The 7704-nt window shown below is 35.9% G+C and overlaps 1 long non-coding RNA gene across 1 annotated transcript; it reads right to left on the bottom strand.

Annotated features, from left to right (window-relative positions):
• Positions 1 to 4857: 4857 nt before the first annotated feature.
• Positions 4858 to 7396, bottom strand: LOC138857803 (uncharacterized). Its single transcript, XR_011396998.1, has 2 exons — positions 6639 to 7396; positions 4858 to 5632 (listed from the first exon to the last, which is right to left on the bottom strand). It is a non-coding gene; the product is annotated as an uncharacterized lncRNA (long non-coding RNA).
• Positions 7397 to 7704: the final 308 nt, after the last annotated feature.

Below are 7704 nucleotides of genomic sequence, written 5' to 3'. Positions count from 1 at the left end.
GCAATGAGCGAATGTCCTTCGAAATTTGTTGAGGGCGACGCTTTTTTTGAAATATTTCCGACAGACATACAAAAATATAAGCCATTTTTTACCCGAAAAAGTCTGCATCAATCTTAATTAGTAGCAGGTGTTAGTAAAGCCATTTAGGTGAAGGTAGCTATTATACAATATGAAACCTTGATGCCAGAGCTAAACACAACATTTAGTACGATGAAAACATTTACAGAACTTTCTAATGTCTACCGTCTCATTTTGTAAAAAATAATTTCAGAAGAATGGAAGGAAAATTTTTGGACATTTTTGCGAATATCTATAGATACAGCACATGAATAATAAAGGAACACGGCAATTTAATAATAGTTAAGCTGAACATTTTTTCTCAACAAATGGCATAACTTAAACTTACATTAAACTGAATAATACTTCTCGAATACAACTAGGCAACTTTAAATTTGCTAAAGCCGGTAACAGGCATATGGTACAATACAATAATACAAATACTATGGTATTTGGTTTACTACGATTGCTGACATATAATATATTGAGTGTAGTAAACCCAAGTACTAGCTTTGTTTTATGTGCATTAGATAATTTAAGATACATATACATGTTCTGAAACACATAGCTATATTTATTAATTCCTCGCAGTTTTTCCACATCTTCGCTCCAAACTTCAAAATAAAATACTATTTTTTCTTACTTTCCATTTTATTTGTTGAATTTTTACTGTCATTTTGACAGATAATTGTGTAGAGTTTTGCCCCAAATCGGTTTTTCTTAAAATACTATAGGATAATCCATTTTGAGGTTCCCTAATTTTTTAAAGAAAACAACACAGACAACTCAAACTTAATGAGGAATATTTATTATCATTCGAAGGAACATTCTTCGGCATTTATTATTGGAAGATTATATCTTCCGACTACTACGTCTCAGATGGTCCATCCATTGAGTCCAAATTTTGACGAATCGTTAGAGCATTTCGACTCGTAACTGGCGAATGACACGCGTGATGTTCTGCTCGAAAGCCTTAATCGAAGCGGGATTGTCCGCATAAGCTCTAAACTTTACATATCCTCACTGGAAAATATCTAACGGTGTGAAATCACGCGATCTTGGTGGCCAATCGACCGACCCAAAACGTGAAATTATCTGCTTATGTGTTCGCTCATTAAATCCATTGATTGATGCGATCTGTGGAAAGTGGTACCGCCTTGTTGAAACCAACTGTCGCCGAGATCACGAGCTTCAATTTCAGGCAACAAATAGTCGGTTATCATTGCGCGATAATGGTCGCCATTGACGGTTACGTTTTTACCGGCATCATCGATTACTCCACTAGGCCGTTTATGTCGACCGTAAGTTGAGCGAAGCGCGCGAAACACATTCTTTACAGAACGTGAATTTTCGTAATAAAAATAAACGACTTGTAATTGTGGTTCATTCGTAGTTTGAAGTGTTAGAAGCAACCGCTTTGTGAACAAAACAATTATAATATTGAGCAACATATGACGAGAGTAAAAATGCATTCATAACTATTTATTATTGTAAATTAGCGAAGGCTGTCATGCGGCTGTATATTTCCAGAATATTTGTAAGTTCTACGACATCTGATTAAACGACGATTGTGTTTGATTCAGATTATGTAACATGCACCCGTACAGTTAAAAGATAAGAAGTGCTTAAAATCCACAAAATAATATATATTTAGATTCATAGTGTTTGGTATATTTTTATTCGTATGTACTTTTCTATGGTAATCTATGGTTTCTATCCAACGAATTATCGCTTCTCTAAATGGATTTCAATGATAAAAGAAATAGTAAGTAATTTGTTGTAGTAGAAACTAGAACTTGAAAAAAACTGCGATAATAGAAAAAATTATACAGTTTTACAACAAGTTGGGCAGGTTATGATAGATTTGATAACTATTAAATACTTTGATCTAGATGATCGAAAATACTGATATAACAGCTTCGCCTATGAACTTTAGTTCTTATTTGTTGATTGTTTGCATATTATAATATAGCTATTTTTTATCTACTACTCTACATGACAAAGTGTAAAAATAGTAATTGAACCAATTCGACACAAATTGAGGGAAAATTTGTCTCACTTGGCGATGAAGAATTATTGTTCCATCTTAGTGTATATTGAGGGGGATGGTGCCGTGTGGACTGAGTTCACGAATTGTTGTAACAAATATTTATTTCAATTTATCGACTAATAAATTGTTAAGCATAGAGAGCTATAAAGATAAGCATTTTCGGTACTTAGGGACTTGAATAGTTTTGGTTCGATTTGGACAATTTCACACACACATACTCCAGAAACACTATTCGTGCAAAGTTTCATCCTGTTATATTCATTGGTGCTATATTTGAATACTGGAAAGTGAAAGGATCAGATAGATTTTAAAATTTTGTTAAATGGGTAGTTGGCGTGATTATATGGGGAGTGGTCGAGATTATCGTCCGATTTCATCCCGTTTCACAATATCGGGTGATTATTGTATTTGTTCTGAGTGATCTTCGTTTTACTAGCTTGATTGGTTTAGAAGATATGCACGTTAAACCTGTGTGCTAGTGCTTAGTTATGGTACCTTAAAAGTTTTGTTAAATGGCGTTTTGTGGGAGAGGCAATAGTACGATTAAGCCCATCTACGTTGGCGTCCTGCATTTTTTTATGTACCAAGTTTATTACGATATCTAAATTTTTTCTCAGGCTACAGCTTGCACATATAGATGGATATACGGACGGACAGACAAACATCCAGATTTTAACTCGTCTCGTTCTCCTAATCATTTGGGTGTATATACTTCATATCTGTCCCATTTTAGGCCATACTTACAACCGTTAGGTGAACAAAGCTATAATACAAGTAGTTTGTAGCAAATTAGTGAAAATTTTTGTATGTAGCATATGGTAGCTGAGGTAATCCGTTGACCAATTTTATCCATTTTCTACATAGAACTCTAATATAACGAATATAATACGTTATATATGTGGAGACTAGCGAAAGTATTGACCCGATTTTATGGTTTTTGACACGATGAGAAAATGATTTGTCCTGTTCAAATTTGTGTGATTACTTGAATAGTTTGGGGGACATATGTATACACTAGGGTGGGTAAAAAAAAGAATGTTTTTTCATTTTATGTTCTGTAAAATTGGTTGATAGACACATCTTAGAAAGGCTTTACAAGTATGACCTCTTAATTGTAACGAAAGGTACTCCGGCTGATGGTTTTCTATTTTTTCTTATTGTCGGATAGAAAAATCCATAATCCGCTTCCAATTACTTGAAAGCATATCTCGTTTCACAGATTTTGTAGAAAAGTAAATGCTCTACAATATGGTATTTAACGGATTTTTCGTAAACTTAACCATTTAAAAGATAATAACGGTTGAAATTTAACTATTTTAAGGCAAATTTTTTCTTTTTTTTTTTTTTATTTTTTAACTTAATGAAAAACCAGCATTATAAATTGCAAAGTTCATAGACTTGAAGGAAATTTTTTGCTCAACAAACATGTTCGATATAATCCGATTGAGTTACGCGTTAACGAGATATTCAACGTCAAACATCAATGTGTATCAAAGAAAAAAAATTAAAAAAAAATTGTAAAACAAGGACCACAAAAGCACTCGTCCGATTACGCCCATCTGCAATACCAACCTTCTTGCGGTGCCAAAAAAACATGTGTACCAAGTTTTGTAAAGATATCTCAACTTTTCCTCAAGTAATCGCTTGCACAAATGGATGGACGAACGGATAGACATCTGGATTTCAGCTAGCCTCATCATCCTGAACATTTATATATACATACATAGCTCTATATCTATATCTATTTCGTTTCGTTTTATGTGTTACAAACAAACATTTGGTGAATAAAAACGATATTGTATATTTTTGCTACGATATCTTACATATTGACCGATATATACGATATAAAACCAACCTAAAGATTGAAATTCGTATATAGAGTATAAGGCGGCTGGTGGTAGTATTGATATAATATAATATTATCTATTTTTAGGGTTACGACATATCATTAAGGGTTAAGGGAAATATTGTCCCGATTTTATCTGTTTTTACCCCAGGGACATAAAAAGATTTTCATTGATTAAAATATTAAATCTCACAGATAGACCGATATTTTCACTAAAGAGTCACCCATAGGCACTGTGGTCAACATATTCGTTAGTTGTAGACTTTGGAAGGTATGATCCGATTTCGAGGATTGGTGCAATATTTCGATACCTTTTCTACAATATTTAATTTGTTTTATTGCGCACTAAATTTCGTGGGACTTGGTGCAGTAGTTCCTGGGTTATAGGATTTCACCTTAAAGTGGGTAGTGCCACGCCGATCGTCAACTTCTATATATATCGCTACCTGGGAATCCCTAAGTCCGATACCCTCTTTGTACTAAATTAAGTTTTGTATCTTAAGGGAGAGCTTAATTACGGCACCTTATACGTTTTAGATTAATGGCACCTTATGGCTGTGGTAATCGCCGGAATGTGTACCAAATTTGCTAAGATATTTATGATCATTTATATAGATATAGAGTTTTATATATAAGTTATATTTCTATTATCTTTAAACTTTTATTGTTCCTTTATTCGGTAGCGACGGTGTTGTCGACTACCACGAACTATTTAAATAATAGTTATTTATTTATTATCGCTACTTTTACTATAAGTAGTTTGAATACTTATGTGCGTTGTGATTGGTAGCGACGGTGTTGTTGACTACCCACTAACTATTTAAATAATATTTCCGATTATGCGATAGCGACGGTGTTGTCGACTACCACGGAATGATGTTATTTTAAATAAGCACAAGTTGAGTTCCGTTCTTAAACTGTTTTATTAAAATAACATTTCTCTTATTTATAATCTACTATTACTATCGCCGCTACTGCCATTGACGCTGCTTTGTAAGGCATTGCGTTACATCCGCCGGTCACACGGTCGGTGGCTACTGCAAGGTGTTGAATTGCGGCTGTCGGTCATTCAGAAATCCAAACTGCATAGGTTGCAATTTTGGCAGTTCAAGAGACTGACTTAGTTAACTATTGTTAACTACTCCCTCTTCCAAAATATGGGCGTCCTCGGCCATACCCAACTTTTCCAGTACTCGCCGCACAGCCTCCGAAGTTTTATTTCGTCGCCGACGCATCAGTAAAACGATTAATCCGATTGTGGTTACGGAGATAATGGCACAGATTACGGCGGTAACGACTGGTGTAGCAATTGTTCGTATGCGTAGTTCGGAGATGCGTTGCAAGTTCTTTTTACTCAACTTGTGAAGGAATGGTAAGCTTGGCAGGGCATGATGGTAGGTTACGTTGAGTCGCGCTGAAGTCGCCAGTTGGGGAAGTCTCTTCGGATAGTCATTGAAGTTGACATGTTTTGTACCATTGATAAAGGCGGTGCGTTTAAACGTAATAAGGTAAGGGCAAATTTCAGGGCCATCATCTACGCTAACCTCGACCAGCGCATCATTTACCACCACTATACCGTCGTCTTCCATTTACGGCATCTCTACAGAACGTTATCATTGGCGTGTCAACGCAAGAAGTAACAGCGGTGATGCTACCTTCACAGTCAGCTATGATGTTATCTAACAAGTGCAATATACGGCCAGCATGCGATATGGGAAAAAATAGTAATATTTTTACATAGTAACTTAGTTCTAGGGAAGCTGATTACAAAAATTATTATTTCTTTATTCGCTAAAACCTTAACTCTAGCTATCCTAAGCAATTGGGTTATTGTAACTCTTAAAACCCTCCTTCATAACCGCCTCTGTAATAACTGTATCAAAATAACTGTATCGGAAGTTTTCATTTGAGGTTGTCCTTGTGAACCACCCTCCCCTTAATAAGAACGGTTGTTCCTAAATCAGCGTCAACCTTCTCTTCAATATGCAATGGGATGACCTTGTCGCCCAACCTCTTGTTGGATTTTTCTCCCACTTCGAAGACCATATTCTGACGATAAGCGTTGCTCCGATCTATTTGCCTCGTAGCAATATTCGGGAAAATATGTGAACTGGCATGGAGGATTCCAATCGCCTTCTCCGCTAACAAATTAAGAGTATCTGTTTCATAGCCGGCTACATTTTCAGCTTCTATTTCTGCCGCTGCATCATAAGCAGCTTGATCGTGTTGATTTTTGTATTGGGATACATCATTTTTTTCTTGTGTCAAATAATTTACGCTCTGGCGTCTGTAATCAGACATTCTTTGAGATGCTGCCTCCCGCCAGGACACATATAGTTCCTGTAAGCCATCGAACTCTGGGACCGACTTAACTGCATCCAGCCCTTCATGACATTCGACACCGTCTATAATTTTTATTGGCTCGTAGGCCTTGATTTCGGGGGCTGTCACAGTTGTGAATTGGTTTGTAAGCTGCTCTATCCTGGCTTCGAATTCTTTTCTTTGAACCTGCAGTGCGGCACTAACGGCCGCATAGATAATACCTTGCAACTGCTGTTCATTCATATCTTGCCCGCGTTTGATTCGTTAGTTTAAGTCGACAGTTACACAGTCATACAGTTACAGTCAATACAAATACTACTAAAGAGTCGATATATGGCGGATATGAAAAGGGGTTTAACTTACATAATTATATTGAGATTTTCTTTCTTCTACGTTGATTGTGATCTTCTTTCTTCCTCCTTGGTTCCGATCTTCCTTCTTGCACGTTGCTTGTAATCTTTCTTCCACGTTGGAATGGCAATTTGCGGATTAAATTCAGTACTTTTCTCGTAACGACGAATTTCATGTACCGCGACAATGACGATGGGGTTTTGTTATTATTATTATTTTTTTTGACAGCACTTTTCACGAGCCCCACGTTGGGCGCCAGTTATATTTCTTTTATCTTTAAACTTTTATTGTTCCTTTATTCGGTAGCGACGGTGTTGTCGACTACCACGAACTATTTAAATAATAGTTATTTATTTATTATCGCTACTTTTACTATAAGTAGTTTGAATACTTATGTGCGTTGTGATTGGTAGCGACGGTGTTGTCGACTACCCACTAACTATTTAAATAATATTTCCGATTATGCGATAGCGACGGTGTTGTCGACTACCACGGAATGATGTTATTTTAAATAAGCACAAGTTGAGTTCCGTTCTTAAACTGTTTTATTAAAATAACATTTCTCTTATTTATAATCTACTATTACTATCGCCGCTACTGCCATTGACGCTGCTTTGTAAGGCATTGCGTTACATCCGCCGGTCACACGGTCGGTGGCTACTGCAAGGTGTTGAATTGCGGCTGTCGGTCATTCAGAAATCCAAACTGCATAGGTTGCAATTTTGGCAGTTCAAGAGACTGACTTAGTTAACTATTGTTAACTTATACACATAATTCTATATCTTTCTTGATCGTTTTAGGTGATAAAAACGACTGTAATTAAATCTATTAAATAATGGGACTGTAGATACATATTACGTACGCACATACTTATATGAATTAAAGTGCACGGCGTGGTTTTAATACGAGGTCTCGGTTTATTTGTTGTTTTAGTAACTAAGCGATAACAAATTACTGCTTTCTTAGTTAAAAAACTGAAGTCTATATGTAAGAATATCTGCATATATACATTAAATGGCAGGGCAGAAAATTTATACATATTTACATACGTGAGTCTAAGCTGTCGAAAAAGTTTTAC

This window comes from Bactrocera oleae, chromosome 6 (assembly GCF_042242935.1).
Source record: "Bactrocera oleae isolate idBacOlea1 chromosome 6, idBacOlea1, whole genome shotgun sequence".
Taxonomy (NCBI): Eukaryota; Metazoa; Arthropoda; class Insecta; order Diptera; family Tephritidae; genus Bactrocera; species Bactrocera oleae.
Note: the sequence above shows the minus strand (reverse complement) of the source record. Positions and strands in the feature narration are given on the sequence as shown.